The sequence below is a fragment of the Dermacentor variabilis genome, chromosome 4, assembly GCF_050947875.1.
Source record: "Dermacentor variabilis isolate Ectoservices chromosome 4, ASM5094787v1, whole genome shotgun sequence".
NCBI lineage: Eukaryota > Metazoa > Arthropoda > Arachnida > Ixodida > Ixodidae > Dermacentor > Dermacentor variabilis.
In genome coordinates, this window is record NC_134571.1 from 75,108,666 (window position 1) to 75,126,401 (window position 17,736).

At 46.6% G+C, this 17,736-nt stretch overlaps 9 non-coding genes across 9 annotated transcripts; 8 read left to right on the plus strand and 1 right to left on the minus strand.

Moving 5' to 3' along the window:
• Positions 1–1,373: 1,373 nt before the first annotated feature.
• On the minus strand, positions 1,374–1,446 carry TRNAV-AAC (transfer RNA valine (anticodon AAC)). The gene has a single exon. It is a non-coding gene; the product is annotated as a tRNA-Val (tRNA).
• Positions 1,447–9,261: 7,815 nt separating this feature from the next.
• On the plus strand, positions 9,262–9,334 carry TRNAV-AAC (transfer RNA valine (anticodon AAC)). Its single transcript has one exon. It is a non-coding gene; the product is annotated as a tRNA-Val (tRNA).
• A 5,651-nt stretch (positions 9,335–14,985) lies between these two features.
• On the plus strand, positions 14,986–15,058 carry TRNAV-AAC (transfer RNA valine (anticodon AAC)). Its single transcript has one exon. It is a non-coding gene; the product is annotated as a tRNA-Val (tRNA).
• Positions 15,059–15,409: 351 nt separating this feature from the next.
• TRNAV-AAC (transfer RNA valine (anticodon AAC)) lies at positions 15,410–15,482 on the plus strand. The gene has a single exon. It is a non-coding gene; the product is annotated as a tRNA-Val (tRNA).
• Positions 15,483–15,822: 340 nt separating this feature from the next.
• On the plus strand, positions 15,823–15,895 carry TRNAV-AAC (transfer RNA valine (anticodon AAC)). Its single transcript has one exon. It is a non-coding gene; the product is annotated as a tRNA-Val (tRNA).
• Positions 15,896–16,237: 342 nt separating this feature from the next.
• On the plus strand, positions 16,238–16,310 carry TRNAV-AAC (transfer RNA valine (anticodon AAC)). The gene has a single exon. It is a non-coding gene; the product is annotated as a tRNA-Val (tRNA).
• A 348-nt stretch (positions 16,311–16,658) lies between these two features.
• On the plus strand, positions 16,659–16,731 carry TRNAV-AAC (transfer RNA valine (anticodon AAC)). The gene has a single exon. It is a non-coding gene; the product is annotated as a tRNA-Val (tRNA).
• Positions 16,732–17,082: 351 nt separating this feature from the next.
• On the plus strand, positions 17,083–17,155 carry TRNAV-AAC (transfer RNA valine (anticodon AAC)). Its single transcript has one exon. It is a non-coding gene; the product is annotated as a tRNA-Val (tRNA).
• Positions 17,156–17,495: 340 nt separating this feature from the next.
• Positions 17,496–17,568, plus strand: TRNAV-AAC (transfer RNA valine (anticodon AAC)). Its single transcript has one exon. It is a non-coding gene; the product is annotated as a tRNA-Val (tRNA).
• Positions 17,569–17,736: the final 168 nt, after the last annotated feature.

Sequence of the window (17,736 nt, forward strand, 5' to 3'; positions counted from 1 at the left end):
CGCCATTATTTACAAGGTTCGCGACTACGCACATTCCCAAAGAAATGTGCAAAATCACAGACTCCCTAGCAGCGCCTACATTTTATTGAATTCTGGAATGGGCTGCGTCAAAGCATCAAGCTGGTACAACCACGGCAGGTGCTTGTGACGGCACGGTGGGTTTTGTTGCGTAAGCGCATGCTGCGGACCTAAAATATAGCAATACACATAGAAATTAGTCTTCGAATTAAACTTTATTCGAAGAGAATATAGACTGTACTTAAAGGAATCAATCTTGAAACAGTCCATGTTTTAGCTACTAACAACAGCTACTAAACGAGAATGCACCTATCCAATAATTAGTGTTCTAATTACCTCCCTTTCTCTCTAATTCACCCTTGTTATGCCTGTAGCGTAGAAGAACACAAGCTCATCTGCTTAACTGGCCTAAATACATTACATCAGTCAAAATGCAGTCGTCAAACGCGGATCGGACGAATTAGAGTTATTCCCTCCGCGAACCTCCCCGAGGTTGGGCTTCGTTGTTCGCACCCATATCCATCCGGTGCAGACGCATCTGCTGCGTCTAACGAGAATGAACGACTGCCAAAGTGCACAGGAAGAAGGTGCGCACGTACTAAAGACAGAAAGGCGCAGCTAACTTGGAGTTCGTACAGCACGCGCTGCCGGGGTACGGACCGTTCCGTGTACTTCATGACGTCATACCGTTTACCTAATTAATGCGTTCTTTGTAACCAAGTATTAAAAGCATATAACTAAAATATTCTTTCTCTTTATTTCATTCTTCGACAATAACTACGTGCACAGAGAACGTACCAAAAGGGTTGCTTCCTTACGGACACCTTGACGATCACAAGCAGCGACTGAGGTGTCGAAAGTCAGAATAGTGTGTTTTCTCCTATCACGTCTCAGGAAAGATAGAGAGTAAACATTCATTTTGAAAATCTGCGTGAAAAAATTCTTTCTTCGCCCAGGGTGGGCGGCTTCCGTACTTCAAAAAGCCGCTGACGGTCGCTACTTACCGTGTAAATTAAAGAAAAAATATGGGGCTTTATGTACCAAGACCACGGTGTGATTATGAAGCATGACGTAGTCAGTGACTACGGGTTAATTTTAACCGCCTGTCATTCTTGAGCGTTCACCTAAATCTTGCACGAGCGTTTTGGACTTCACCTTCATCTAAATGCTGCTGCCCCGGCGGCATTCGAGCTCGCGACTTCGGCAGCCTATCGGTTACCGCGACAGGTCCTATTAGGTTGTTCAATAGATCAGTATATCTAGGTAGGTGTGAGAGTCTCCTTTCGAGCTACACCGGGCTGTTTTCATAAAATAAAAATATATATATTAGTAAGCAAAAAAAAAAAGAAAAGACGTGTGCCTGCCAGGGATCGAACCTGGGACCTTCCGCGTGTTAGGCGGATGTGATAACCACTACACCACAAGCACAGCCGATTTCGCAGCGTATCGAACGCGATCACAACGTACTTCCCTCGCCGTAGGTGACCTACTTCAGCAGCCGGTTGCTCCTACCGAGGTCGACACGCGCGTACATTGCGCAGCACGTGAAATCATAAAATACGCTGCCACTCGCTACGAATAACGCCACTTGAAGATCAGTGTTTATACCACCCCACATTGTTCAGTCAACGCCTTCTAAGAACAATCCCCTCTATTGTACTTTTTTTTTCTTCTTTAAGCCTATCCAAATCTGTCCAGGTGAAGATGATACACTGAAACAAACCGGTCTAACTGAAATACTGTTCCATTCGTGTTATCAATAATTGAAGACCACTACAAGCTAGATAATGTAGTAGCTCCTATACCAAAACGAAATAGGCTTGATAAGAATTCTGCAAATATGTTTCGTTGGGACAGTTGGTGCGACATCCCAAGTGCGTGCGCAGCGCGAGAGGACGAAGCCAGTGCAAGGAATGCAGTGTTTATGTCTCGTTGCATTGTGTTCATTTGCACCCTCTCACTGTATGCATTTGAATTCGCATATGTTACTTTTTGCGTGGGACTGCCTTTTCCGGATTGCTACTGTTATTAGGCTATCACTCATGAGCAAGGTACGCATGGTGTATAGCAAACTTCGCGAATGTTGTCTCCGAATTGAAAGCCATGACAATCTGTAATCTGTAATGTAATCGGAATGCACACACGGCGCGAACAGTGTTAGACTATCACAAGTGTATATGGGAGCAGCAGCGACTGCTCAAGAATGTATGGCACCGCACGTATAAATAACGGCAGGACTTGACACGTAAGTATCAGTGACCGACGGCTGACAACTCCGCACACCACTGGCGTTGGGATTTGAGGATTTATTGCCTTTCCGTGAACAAGTCCACACCCAGAAAAATAGTTAGCTTCTTTACTCACACTTCTGGCTGCGCTTCTGGTCCTGACAATACAGCGAAACTGGGGACTTCTCATTTGGGAATAAATAATGAAAGGTCCATATTAATGTTAACTCGCATTGTAGCTGATTGCACTTTATCCAAAGTTCACAAGCAGCAGAGACGCGGCCAAACACAGCCCGAACTATAGGGAACCAACACATGCCACGAGGTGCTACAGCAGTTTGAATGTCCTATAATATGATGACGACTTCTGATAGGAACGCCACGTAAATGATACAATGTTTGATCGATGACGAGCAAGCCCATATCAACGCTTGATAACGTCCGGCGCGTCCGGCCGCTCTGTCCGTAGGCAATCGTGCACTGAGAGCCAGAAAGCCTGCACAGTTTGGTACTCATAAATATTCGTGGATGCAAGAAAACAGCGTGTGACTTCATGTTTTCTTATTCTAATTACATTGCCTGCGCTTTTTCAAATGTTTCCGTTGGTGACGTATTGGAAGCATATTTTCATCAACTAGTGTTTTGCCCCGCGAGATGTAGTCGCGCTTCAATTGCACGACCAAAATTGATGTCGCTGCTCTTTGGTTTGGAACCGCGCTTCAGCCTCGACTTCGCGATCATGTAAATTGATCTTGCAGAGAGCCGAGTGCACTCCTATGCATAGTACGCCGGTGGCCAGTCATGTCAAACGTTGCACATGCATACCTGAAGATGAGCGGAGAATTTACAGACGTAAAACACGCGTCCTACTAGAAACTAAAAAGTGCTTCAAGCGGCCAGTCGCGCGGCAATTTTGAGTGTAACCTTGGGCTTCTTTGACGCTCGGAAAAACACTTTTATGTAGCACGCATTCAGCCGCTGAAAGCTGTGTCGGGAATTCCCCATGCTGCTCTACAATTTTGTCATTAACACTTTCATCTAATTATAATAATTTAGAAGTTGAATTCTTATCTAAGACTAATCACCTAACTAGGCAGAATGCAAAAAAACAATCTGAGTATCTCCAAGCGACGGCAAGCAACATTACCTTGGTTCTGTCCAGGTATAGGTAGCATTTGCATATTTTTAAGGTTTGGCTCAAGTTAAGTGAAACATCCTGTATGTATACGTGTGTGTAAAATACTGTTTAATTTGTCTAACTGCCTACCTTAAATAAGTTATTTGTCTAAGCACAAGGTTTGTACTTGTTTCTCGTAACTGCTACTCGCATGCATATCAACTGTGGCCTTCCACTAACCTCTAGTTTCTGGCCTAACAGTCTTGTGCAAATTCTCGTATAAATGAAACGAAGGCATGCACGCTCAGCTCTGCTTTATGTACCTGCCTTGCGTACACCTTTGTTTCTCTCTCTCTTTGTGCCAAAATGAAGCACGGCGTGCGACCACGTGTGTTATAGTGTGCGCGGGCCCGCTCTTCTGGCGCATTGCAGAGAGCTTGAAAAAGACATTTGTGCTAAATGCCCGACCATAATAGCGGGAGCGCCTTCAAGCGAGGTGTAATGATGTCATCGCCGTATCTCGCGCCAAGCACGGGCAGCTCGGAACTCCGCGCCCGGCTTGTGCGTGACGTTTCCACTCCATGTCGGCGGCGTTTCGGAACAGCCGAGATCCCCGATCTCTTCCGTGGAAGCCGCGGACGCCTTTCTCTGCGAATTAAACAGCGGCCGGCCCACTCATTACTGCTTCTAAGAATAAGTTAGTTTTTCTTTTTCTTTTTCTTTGCTTCCTTCAAGATGTCGGGCCTCGCGGTTCTTGCTTCCCACGAAGGCAACTCATTCGCCATTGTGCTGTCACTAAACATCAGCCGCAACATTGTGCGCTACAGAGCCCGGGGTTTTCCCATTAGGTTAATTATTCCTCGTAGCGCAGCGTTACGCTGCTCTTATCTGCTTGTGTGAGCTTTCGAGCTAACAAACAAGTGGCTTAGGACAAATAGCGCGCACAAAGGTTCTTGTTCCGAGATCACGACGCTAAAATAAACTACGCTCTGTTTTTCTGCTAATTTTTTTTATTTAGAGCCTATATATCTTTTTAACAATTGCTTAGAGCAAACAGCGCAATTTGGCCTGCTCAAGTGAGCTACCGTAACAGGCGTTCGTGTATGACGGAGGTAGTTTAGCAGATTCGCTAATTAAGTTTTTAGTTGTTAGATTGAAAGGAAATGTTGAAATCGGGAGATTGAAGCCGTATAATATAGTGAAGTCTTGTCGGCTTAGCAGAGCCTCGCTTCCAGATATCCGAACAATTAACATGCGCTAAGCGAGAAACTATTTTCTTCGGTGCATAAAATGGAAATTTTTCTAACTTACCCTAGTTGAACTTCTACAGTTGGCCAAAAGAGAGGAGCAATCGAAAGCGCCCGCAATTATCCGCATTCCAGGAAAAGTTTTTGTAGACGGCTTGTGATGCGCTTCACGTGGTTTTACTTGCAAGTTCAGTGTCATCGGCAGATAAAGCAGAATTCTTACGAATAAGTTCCTGTTTCGGACTTACGCATACTTATTCTCAATGTTTCCAGACAGGATTTGGTTTCTTGCTGACTATAACAGCGCGTCAAAAGTTAAGCTCAGCACGCTCGTAAGAAAGAAAAAAAAAAGGTTATGCCCCGCCACGGGGGCTAAGCGGCTGTGGCGTTTAACTGCTAAGCGCGAGGTAGCGGGATCGAACCCCGGTCGCGCCGGCCACATATTGATGGCGCGACGTGCAAGAACGCGCGTGTAGCGTACGTTGAGCGCACGTTAAAGAAACACCAGGTGGTTAACATTATTCCAGGGTTCCTCACCACAGCGTGCCTCAAAATCAGATAGCGGTTGTTAATCGCGGTTATTATGGGTTATATTGTCCGTGTGTGTATGGTGACCGAGGCGCAATGTGAACCACCAACGAAGCACTTGGAAACAAAGAACAGCGGACAACTGCCGGCGCAAATTTTCATGGTTTTCAGGCATGCGCCAAAGTCTCAGCTGTTGGGGTGCGATTGTTGCCAGACCTCAAACACAGCTCCCGCTTGATCTATCAGTCGAATGCTCACAGTGGCAGCGTTACCGAGCTGAAGTTGTGCATTGCGCTATGTAGTCGTTTGATTAGGAAGACGAATTAACAGAAAAACATATTTATCTTAAATAATTGTACTTTTGATAAGTAAATTTAGGAATAGTCTCGACATCAGACGCTTTTCTCGGTCGGTGCACTTCACTCGAGTCAAGGGCGCATTCTTAAGGCGTTCCTTGGCGGAGGAAAGGTGGAGTAGTGTTTATGAGATGCAATGGCTCCTTGAGTGAAGGAGACCCCGTCGCCTCGACTTGGCTGAGTCGAGGAAAAGCTTCAAGTGAAGGCGTGTTTAAGAATACGGGGGTTAGCCATGCTCGGCTGGATAGAGCTTATGTGTCACAGGAACTGGTGCCATTATGTAAAACGTACGAGAACAAGCAGGTCTCTTTTAGTGACCACAGTTTGGTTGCCTTCACTATAGGAACAAAAGAACGAAAAACAAACTTCTCGTGGGATTTGCGGAAATTTAACAATAAGCTAGTCAACGATGACTGTTTTGTAAGTGACACTAAAGAAAAACTCGGACGATTGATTGTAGCTGAAGAGAAATATGTAGTCACCATGCGGGAAGATTTTAAAAATGAATTGAAGATGAGTGCTATGGAAAGAGCATCTAAACTGAAACAAGAAAAAAACGGAAAGAAAAAGCCCTGAGGAGTGAACTCGACTTTATACTTAATGTAGAAAGCACAGAACCTGGACAACTCACGAAGGAAATCAAGAAAGTTAAAAGCCAGATAGAAATCATCGATACAGAGAAGTATTGCGGTGCCATGATAAGATCCCGTGCAAAAAGATTGTAGCAAGGGGAAACACCGAATAAGCACGCGCTTAGTGACGAGAAAGCTTACGCTCGCCGCAGTGATATAAAGCAGATAAGCTACAATGACGAACTGACGAGTGACCGCAGGACCATTGAACGCGCCTTTGTTGAACACTACGATAGGTAGCGAGGCACTTGAAGTGGTAAGGGAATACATCTACTTAGGGCAGGTAGGGACCACGGATCCGGATCATGAGACTGAAATAATCAGAAGAATAAGAATGGGCTGGGGTGCGTTTGGCAGGCATTCTCAAATCATGAACAGCACGTTGCCACTATCCCTCAAGAGAAAAGTGTATAATAGCTGTGTGTTACCAGTACTCACGTATCGGACATAAACCTGGAGGCTTACGAAAAGGGTTCTGCTGAAGTTGAGGACGACGCAACGAGCTATGGAAAGAAGAATGATGGGTGTGACGTTAAGGGATAAGAAAATAGCAGATTGGGTGAGGGAACAAACGCGGGTAAATGACATCTTAGTTGAAATCAAGAAAAAGAAATGGGGGGGGGGGGGTGCGTGGGCCGGACGTGTAATGAGGAGGGAAGATAACCGATGGTCATTAAGGGTTACGGACTGGATTCCAAGGGAAGGGAAAAGCGTAGCAGGAGGTGGCAGAAAGTTACGTGGGCGGATGACATTAAGACGTTTGCAGGGACAACATGGCCACAATTACATGACCGGGGTAGTTGGAGAAGTATGGGAGAGGCCTTTGCCCTGCAGTGGGCGTAACCAGGATGATGATGATGATGATGATGATGATGATGATGATGGAGACCTTTTCAGCAAAAAAACTGATCTGGGTGGTTTCATAAGCCATTTTCTACACTTAATGCCACGATTGGAAGAAAACTTTAAAAAAGGCCTCGAAGCGTCTATAACTGTGCGTGAAGTTGAAGCTGCTATAGAAGAACTAAGCTCAGGAAAAGCACATGGGCCGGATAGATTAAGCGCAGCTTTCTACAAAAAATTTAAAGCACAAATAGCACTAATTATGAAGGAATTTTTAGCGCAGTCGTACAAAAACAACCGAATACCCGCGTCTTTCCGAACAGCTCAGATGGTCCTGATACTGAAATCTGACGACCCAGTAAAGCGCTTGTCCATTGTACCGCCCCATTAGCCTTGCGAACACTAACGACAAAATTTTTATGAAAATACAGGCGAAAAGGTTACAGAGCGTAACTAAACTTTTAGTTGGAGGCCACCAAACGTGTGGCATTAAAGGGCGCACAATAACTACCAATGTACACGTCGCCAGGAGCGTTCTAGAATGCGTCGATGCTTTCGAGGGTAAAGTTGCAATGTTGCAGCGAGACCTGGAGAAGGCATTTGACCGTGTGTGTCATGATATTTTCTTCGATATATTAGAATACAAAAACATAGGATCAGTGATTATAGATGGTTTAAAAATGGTCTACTCAGACTGCAGCACACGGTTGATTATCATGCAAGACTCTCACGAGAAGTGTCAATGTCTGCTCATCTCTGAAACAAGGATGTCCAATTTCGTCATTGCTTTTCGCCATATACCTGGAGCCCTTTTGCTTAGCCATTAGAGAGAACGAGAAAATAAGAGGTTTCAAATTACAGCAGAGTAAGGTGAAAGTGCTTTCCTACGCAGACGATCTAGCAGTGTCTTGCGATGACTATGACAGTGTCAGCGAAGTGGTAACTGGCGAAAAGCTATTGTGAAAAACAGGTAGTGCCAAAAACTGGGACAAGTATATCGGGTTTTGGCATGGCGCGTGGCAAAGCACACCGCGCACTTTTGCAAACATACAGTGGGTAACCATGCCTGTGAAATATCTTGGCGTGCCACTTGAGCATTACAAAGACAGTACTCGGTTCTGGGAACAGGAAACACGGACGGCAAAGGAAAAAGCGCTCGCATGGCAAGGGCGCAGTCTGTCAATGTTCGCGCGCTCCACTGTGTGCAACATTTTTCTAGTTGCTGAAATATGGTACATGCTACAAGCGCTATTCCTGTCGAGAGTGAATGTACAGAAGCTGCATCGACTGTTAGCTGCGTTAATTTCGAACTCAACTTGGGAGCGCTGCAGCCGCTCTAATCTGTTCAGATCAGTTCGCAGCGGTGGTCTTGGACTGTCACACCTATTTGTACGCCAGATTGTATCGCGGTTTACGTTCTTGCGGAACAAGAGTAATCCATTTTCGCGCACAATGAAACAAGTGCGATTAAGTAATCTTTTACCTGACTTCCTTGTTTCATGTACGAATGTTGAATCGCGTCCAGTCAAAGGTTTCCTTCGGGAAGTAGTGCCATCTTTCCGTATGCTTAGTGTTCGTTTCTCGCTAAAATATTTATGTTCCGCCAAAAGAAAGAAATTGTATCATGATATGATAGACCCATTAATGCCAGTTCCAATGTATAGGATAGCATACTATGGAGGTTCAGGCGATGATGTCCTCAAAAGGGTCAAAAGAATGCCCGTGAAACCATCGGTAAAATCATTCTTCTTTCAACTCTACACAAATACCCTGCCCGTAAAGACTTGGCTGACCGACAAGGGCAAGGGAATATTTGTGCCGTGGACCACCAATTGTACGATGTGTAAAAAACCAGAGACCGTTGATCACGTCTTCATCGATTGTTAGGATCCCTTTCTTCATTGGGACATCTTACAACGAACATTAAAGAAAGCATTACCAATAACCTCATGGGGTATCAGATAATTAGATACAGGCAATAACGATGTTCCATATCACCTTATTATGCTGCTGAGCCTCCATAGTATATGGTCCACAAGAATGTTGGTATCTCATGCTGATGTGAATGTCCGTTCTGTCCGAGAACACTTTCGTGAAGGTGTCGTCTACATGCGTGAAGTCTACAAAGTGCAGAAAGAACCGGTCGATTGGTTGCCGCTATTCGATTATTCGATGACTTGACTAAATTCAAGCGATTTTAATGTCAGGCAGTCGGCATAAGCTATGCTGACTCTCGTTTTAACAATGTATTGCGCGTGGCATTTCAGTTACGAGGAAGCCAAGAGAAAAAAAGTGCTTGCAGTGTAGTGGTTATCACATCCGCCTAACACGCGGAAGGCCCCAGGTTCGATCCCTGGCAGGCGCATAGTTTCCCTTTTGCCACCTAGCTCAGTCATTTTATTTAGTCATACTTTTTTAGTTTCATCTCATTTGTAAGCAGGTTGTCACGTTTTCATAAAGTACTTCTCACTTAAAAGCGCCTCATAGCCGCTGCGGCTGGACGTTTCAAAGCGTCCGATTTATTATTCAATAGTCTATCGAAACTAGAGCTCAGTTTCTGAAGGTTTATCTGTTTCAATAAGCTTTGCAGACGTAACCATTTATGTGCGCTAAATAATTTTTATGCTCCAATCCATATGTACATAAACATCGTGCGAGAGATGCAAGCATCGACGGCGCAATTCACTGCGGAGGCCGCGAACAGCTGTGCTTGTGGTGTAGTGGTTATCACATCTGCCCATTCTGCTTCCGGCTCCCGAGCTAAACGGATCGCGGAATCATGGGCTCCAATGGAGCGGCATATGCGGCTGTTAGCCGCGGCAACAGGCTAACGACGGAGGAAGATAAGGATTTCCAGATTATTTTGCCTCGGCTACCTACAGGACGCATCGTGTTAAACACAGTTTTTTTTGCACGGCGACACTCGTGTTCGCCCGTTTCGCGTAGAAGATTTTCGGGACGCGCTTCAAGCTGTTGGTATGCTCTCTGGCGTCGTCACCCTTGGAGCGTACCAAATCAACCACGTATGGGCGGTGACGATGAAGACAGCCGAGGCGGCCCAAAAGCTGGCTGCACTGAAGGAGCTTCAGGTCAAGGGGCGTCGCTGCCTGGTCATCGACCCTAAAGAACAGCAGGTGAAGCTTCGTCTTCACTGGCTTCTTCATGGTGTGGATGATGAAGACGTAAAGATTGCGCTGGCTTCCTTTGGCAAAGTCACGGAAGTAACCCGGGAGCGCTGGCGAGTGGATGGCGTTTCCGACAAGGGCTCGACGACCCGAGCTGTGCTGCTGCAGCTGAAGGCTGGACTGAAAGTCGACGACCTGCCCCACCAGATCCGCGTCGCCGGCGAGCTTGCGCTGGTCGTAGCCCCAGGTCGCCCCATGCAGTGCCTGCGCTGCCGGGGCTCTGGTCACGTTCGTCGAGAATGTAAGGTTACCCTTTGCTCCCGGTGCAGGCTTTTCGGACACAACGACACGGACTGTGTACGTCCATACGCAGTAGCTGCGGGGTCGGCGGAGAGCGAGCCGTTGACATCAGACCACATGATGGACGTAACCGAGGCCGAGAAAGCGGCCAAGGGAGCTGGAAGCGGCAATGCGGTGGCAGAAGCGAGCGGGACGACGACGCCGACTAAAGGAGGACCGAATAACGTCCCTCCTCCCGACGAGCCAGAAACCGCACTAATCAGCGTCAGGGTGGCCCAGAAAGAAAATGAGAGCCGCCAGCCGGCTACTGATACTACGGAGGCAACGGAAAACGACAACGCGACCCCTGCTAGCGCCCGCGTCGAAAGCGTCTCGGCACCGGTGAAGAGGTTCCTGCAGCAGGAGGAGAAAGTCGACGGAAAGGCCAGCGGTGACTCCGAGGCGCCGCCCGCTAAGACGCTACCCGGCAGGCGCTCCACCCTCAAGCCTAAGCCTAACCTGGAGGCTGACCGTAGGCTCACCCCGAAGCCGACAAAGACGAACTCGGACGACGGCCACCGGATGGCCACGGAGGCGTCTAGCGGTCAGCTAGACGTTAAGGTGAGCACCATGCTCCGGGCCTTCTCCCCTCCCGTTTAAATCAGTAATGGCTACCAACCGCTCGGCACGCTAAACGTTCGAGGTCTGGCCGCCAAAAGGAAACAGAGTCAGGTGTATAGACTGCTAGTGGACCACGACCTCGACGTTTTAGCAGCGCAAGAAACGAAGGTAGACGGCGAGGAGGAGACCGTGAGCATGGTGCAAAGGTTCACGTACAACTACTATACGGTAGTGAGCCACGCCTTAGGGACTTCGGCGGGTTGTGTCTTGTTCGTGAGGAAGCTTCCAAGCCTGGTTATAGACGGTTACTTCTCGTGCTCTTCCGGTCGACTTGTCGTTTGTGATTTCAGCTATTGCGATGTCCAATGGCGCGTGTTGTGCATTTATGCGCCTAATACGGTGCAAGAAAGGGTAAATTTCTTTTTCAACTTGAAGCACCACTTCTCTGTGCTCAAAATGATAGCCTGTGTTGGGGACTTCAATTCTGTATTGAACATCGAAGATAGGTCTACGCGACGCGTAATTTACGACAAAAGCAGCGATATCATGGTGCAGATCATACACGAATATGAATTAGAGGATATCGCTCAGTGTTTTGGGGCTGACCGAGAAGTGAGGTACACCCACTTCCAGGGAATAAGTCATGCACGATTAGACCGTATCTATCTATCATGTCGTTTAGTGGAGAAATGCCAGTGCTATGCAGTTACTGCCGTATCCTTTTCTGACCACTGCCTGGTAAAATGCAGAGTGGGCCGCAAAAAACAACGAAAAGAATTCGTCTGGGAACTCTGGAAAATGAATGCTGAGCTTCTACGGGATGATACTTTTAACGAAACGGTAGTGAATGCTCTGAATTCTTTTGGAAAAGACAGTTCTATGAAGTTGGGCGAGGAATGGGAGCGTTTGAAACAAACTATTAAAATCAAGGCAATTGAAAGAAGTAGCGTACTACGATATGAAGAGAAGGCAAGGGAAAGGGATTTAAAAACATTACTGAAAAATTTGTGACGCTCGAATGCATGCAACCCGGCGCTTATCATGAAGATATGCGTGCTATTAAGAAAAAGCTCGAGGTTTTCGATGAAGAGCGTTATCGAGGCGCGCTCGTGCGTGCGAGAGCAGAAAGGCTAGCATGCGGGGAAATGCCTTCGAAAAGAGCACTGGTATTAGAAAAAAAGCACTCCAGAAGCAAACAGATTGAGGCCATCGAATATAACGGGGTGGTAGTAACTGATATGAAGAATATAGGGCGTGCCTTCTTTGAACATTTCCAAAAGCTTTTCGCATTCAGGCCCGTCAACATGCAAAGTTTCAAGCACTTATTTTTGCAGCGAATGCCACAGCTGTCGGGTGACGTTAAAGAAACGTTGGAAGGACGGATAACTGAACAGGAAGTGATAAAGGCCATCGAAGACCTGAATCCTGGCAAGTCACCAGGTCCAGGCGGTCTTTGCGCCGCTTGGTACAAATCGTTCAAAAGCCACCTAGCTCCTATCTTGACCGCAGTTTTCAATGAAGCATACGAAATGAAAATATTTCCACCATCCTTCGGCCAGTCCCATACAGTACTAATACCTAAAACAGAAGAGACCGAGAAGCTCAAGCAACTTTCCTCCTATAGACCCATAGCGCTTACTAACTGCGACTACAAAATACTGATGAAGGTGTTGGCACGGCGTATGCAGTCAGTCATTAAGGAAGTAGTCGGCCCACACCAGACGTGTGGCGTTCGCGGAAGAACCATCTTCACTAACATTCATAAGTTGAAGTGTGTGCTGGAGTGTTGTGATGCCATGTGTGATGCAGTTGCGATCCTCCAGCTTGACTTGGAGAAAGCGTTTGATTGCGTTTCTCACGAGATATTGCTCACCATCCTTGAACATGTTAATTTTGGCCACATAATCACTGAGGGGGTGACCATGGCGTACCGGAGTTGCTATACGAGACTTATAATTAATCAAATGCTGGGGGCCCCCATTAACGTGAAGCGCTCCGTTCGCCAGGGTTGTCCACTCAGCCCACTCCTGTTTTGTGTTTACATAGAAACGCTATGTCAGGCCATCATTGAAAATGAATACATAGGGGGTTTTGCCTCCAATCAGCAGAGGTGAAGTTATTGGCATATGCTGACGATGTGGCTGTATGTTGCAAAGATACGCAAAGTGTATTGAACGCTGTGAGTATCGTCAGACAGTTTGATAATGCCACTAATAGCTTCGTGAACTGGCAGAAATGTTTGGGGTTTTGGCACGGGGGATGGGCGTCCACACCAGACCACTTTTCGAACGTCACCTGGGTCACGACGCCAGTTAAGTACCTTGGCGCACCCCTTGATGCCTACAAGGACAGTAGCGAATACTGGAAGGAGCGGACAAAAGAAATAAAAGAAAAAGCCGACCGATGGAACGCCGGACACCTGTCAATGTTCGCGAAAGCAACAGCGTGCAACATGTTTCTCGTAACAAAGATCTGGTACGTAATGCAGGTCCTACAGTGCTCTCGGATTAATGTGCAGAAACTGCACCGCGTGTTCGCTGTTTTCGTGTGGGCATCGAGCTGGGAGCGATGTAGCCGAGATAATCTCTTCCGGCGCGTGAAGGATGGTGGTCTGGGGTTGGCGCACCTCTTCTTGCGTCAACTAGTAAACAGGTTCTTCTTTTTTCGAGACACAAATGACCCATTTCTACGCACCGTTGTCCAAGTGAGGTTGTCAAGATCACTTCCCGAATTCGTTGTAGGCACCGAAACAATGCCAGGACCAGTTCGTGGTTTCTTTAGGGAAATAATTCAGAGTGTTTCCTTTCTGCGTGTTCGTTTTTCTAGTGCATATTTGTAGAGTGTAAAACGGAAACAGTTATATCGTGATTTATGTGACAGTGTTTTGCTGGTACCCATGTACAGAGCCCCGTGCAGTGGAGGCCCAGGCCTAGATGTATTGAAATGGGTGAAGAAGATGCCAGTTCAACCAGCCACTAAATCGTTCTTCTTTAAATTACACACCGGTACTCTACCTGTTAAAATCTTCCTTGAACAACGTGGGTTCTACTACCCATGGGGAACCCACTGCCTTATATGTAAAAAAACAGAAAGCATAGATCATGTCTTCATCCACTGTTGGGAAGGGGTCTTTTTCTGGGACGTGTTACAAAGGACTCTAAAAAAGGAGCTACCTATAGATCCCCACGGAATCAGGTTTCTGCCAGTATATGACGACGAAGGTTTCCCGTACGACCTGATCATGCTTACGGACTTCCACTGTTTATGGCGCGCAAGAATGGCGGGTTACCATTGTGACCCGGATGCCCGACCGGCGCGTCTATACTTTTGTGAATGCATGCAGCGGTATGTCGAAGTGCAGACGTTGCAACAGCCTGTTCCTGAGTGGCTGTCGAGGGTTGAACCCCTGACAGCACTAAAGGAATTTTAATCCGACAACGTCGTGCCACAGTAGCGGACGGCAACGAATGTAAATATTACTGTTCTTTGTTCCGTTTGTGTATTCATTCCTTTTTGCTTCTTTGGTCTTTGTTTATATCATTTAGGAATTTGAGTTGTGATATGTCGAGGACTGGCAATAAAGAAAAAAAAAGTTATCACATCTGCCTAACACGCGGAAGGTCCCAGGTTCGATCCCTGGCAGGCACATGGTGTCCTTTTCTGCCACCTAGCTCAGCCATTTTATTTAGACGTAATTTTTTAGTTTCATGTCATTTGTAAGCAGGTTGTCACGTTTTTATAAAGTACTTCTCGCTTAAAGCCGCCTCATACCCGCTGCGGCATGGACGTTTCAAAGCGTCCGATTAATTACTCAATAGTCTATCGAAACTAGAGCTCAGTTTCTGAAGGTTTATCTGTTTTAATAAGCCTTGCAGACCTAATCATTTATGTGCGCTAAATAATTTTTATGCTCCAATCCATGTGTACATAAACATCGTGCGAGAGATGCAAGCGTCGACGGCGCAATTCACTGCGGAGGCCGCGGACAGCTGTGCTTGTGGTGTAGTGGTTATCCCATCCGCCTAACACGCGGAAGGTCCCAGGTTCGATCCCTGGCAGGCACATGGTGTCCTTTTTTGCCGCCTAGCTCAGCCATATTATTTAGACGTTTAGACGCAATTCTTTAGTTTCATGTCATTTGTAAGCAGGTTGTCACGTTTTTATAAAGTACCTCTCGTTTAAAGCCGCCTCATACCCGCTGCGGCATGGACGTTTCAAAGCGTCCGATTCATTACTCAATAGTCTATCCAAACTAGAGATCAGTTTCTGAAGGTTTGCCTGTTTCAATAAGCCTTGCAGACGTAATCATTTATGTGCACTAAGCAATTTTTAGGCTCCAATCCATGTGTACATAAACATCGTGCGCGAGATGCAAGCGTCGACGGCGCAATTCACTGCGGAGGCCGCGGACAGCTGTGCTTGTGGTGTAGTGGTTATCACATCCGCCTAACACGCGGAAGGTCCCAGGTTCGATCCCTGGCAGGCAGATTGTGTCCTTTTTTGCCGCCTAGCTCAGCCATTTTATTTAGACGTAATTTTTTAGTTTCAGGTCATTTGTAAGCAGGTCGTCACGTTTTTATAAAGTACTTCTAGCTTAAACCCGCCTCATACCCGCTGTGGCATGGACGTTTCAAAGCGTCCGATTCATTACTCAATAGTCTATCGAAACTATAGCTCAGTTTCTGAAGGTTTATCTGTTTCAAGAAGACTGGCAGACGTAATCATTTATGTGCGCTAAATTTTTATGCTCCAATCCATGTGTACATAAACATCGTGCGAGAGATGCAAGCGTCGACGGCGCAATTCGCTGCGGAGGACGCGGACAGCTGTGCTTGTGGTGTAGTGGTTATCACATCCGCCTAACACGCGGAAGGTGCCAGGTTCGATCCCTAGCAGGCACATGGTGTCCTTTTTTGCCGCCTAGCTAAGCCATTTTATTTAGACGTAATTTTATAGTTTCATGTCATTTGTAAGCAGGTTGTCACGTTTTTATAAACTACTTCTCGCTTAAAGCCGCCTCATACCCGCTGCGGCATGGACGTTTCAAAGCGTCCACTTCATTACGCAATAGTCTATCCAAACCAGAGATCAGTTTCTGAAGGTTTATCTGTTTCAATAAGCCTTGCAGACGTAATCATTTATGTGCGCTAAATAATTTTTATGCTCCAATCCATGTGTACATAAACATCGTGCGCGAGATGCAGCGTCGACGGCGCAATTCAATGCGGAGGCCGCGGACAGCTGTGCTTGTGGTGTAGTGGTTATCACATCCGCCTAACACGCGGAAGGTCCCAGGTTCGATGCCTGGCAGGCACATGGTGCCCGTTTTTGCCGCCTAGCTCAGCCGTATTATTTAGACGTTTAGACGTAATTCTTTAGTTTCATGTCATTTGTAAGCAGGTTGTCACGTTTTTATAAAGTACTCGCTTAAAGCCGCCTCATACCCGCTGCGGCATGGATGTTTCAAAGCGTCCGATTCATTACGTAATAGTCGTTCGAAACTAGAGATCAGTTTCTGAAGGTTTATCTGTTTTAATAAGCCTTGCAGACCTAATCATTTATGTGCGCTAAATAATTTTTATGCTCCAATCCATGTGTACATAAACATCGTGCGAGAGATGCAAGCGTCGACGGCGCAATTCACTGCGGAGGCCGCGGACAGCTGTGCTTGTGGTGTAGTGGTTATCCCATCCGCCTAACACGCGGAAGGTCCCAGGTTCGATCCCTGGCAGGCACATGGTGTCCTTTTTTGCCGCCTAGCTCAGCCATATTATTTAGACGTTTAGACGCAATTCTTTAGTTTCATGTCATTTGTAAGCAGGTTGTCACGTTTTTATAAAGTACCTCTCGTTTAAAGCCGCCTCATACCCGCTGCGGCATGGACGTTTCAAAGCGTCCGATTCATTACTCAATAGTCTATCCAAACTAGAGATCAGTTTCTGAAGGTTTACCTGTTTCAATAAGCCTTGCAGACGTAATCATTTATGTGCACTAAGCAATTTTTAGGCTCCAATCCATGTGTACATAAACATCGTGCGCGAGATGCAAGCGTCGACGGCGCAATTCACTGCGGAGGCCGCGGACAGCTGTGCTTGTGGTGTAGTGGTTATCACATCCGCCTAACACGCGGAAGGTCCCAGGTTCGATCCCTGGCAGGCAGATTGTGTCCTTTTTTGCCGCCTAGCTCAGCCATTTTATTTAGACGTAATTTTTTAGTTTCATGTCATTTGTAAGCAGGTCGTCACGTTTTTATAAAGTACTTCTAGCTTAAAGCCGCCTCATACCCGCTGTGGCATGGACGTTTCAAAGCGTCCGATTCATTACTCAATAGTCTATCGAAACTATAGCTCAGTTTCTGAAGGTTTATCTGTTTCAAGAAGACTGGCAGACGTAATCATTTATGTGCGCTAAATTTTTATGCTCCAATCCATGTGTACATAAACATCGTGCGAGAGATGCAAGCGTCGACGGCGCAATTCGCTGCGGAGGACGCGGACAGCTGTGCTTGTGGTGTAGTGGTTATCACATCCGCCTAACACGCGGAAGGTGCCAGGTTCGATCCCTAGCAGGCACATGGTGTTCTTTTTTGCCGCCTAGCTAAGCCATTTTATTTAGACGTAATTTTATAGTTTCGTGTCATTTGTAAGCAGGTTGTCACGTTTTTATAAACTACTTCTCGCTTAAAGCCGCCTCATGCCCGCTGCGGCATGGACGTTTCAAAGCGTCCACTTCATTACGCAAT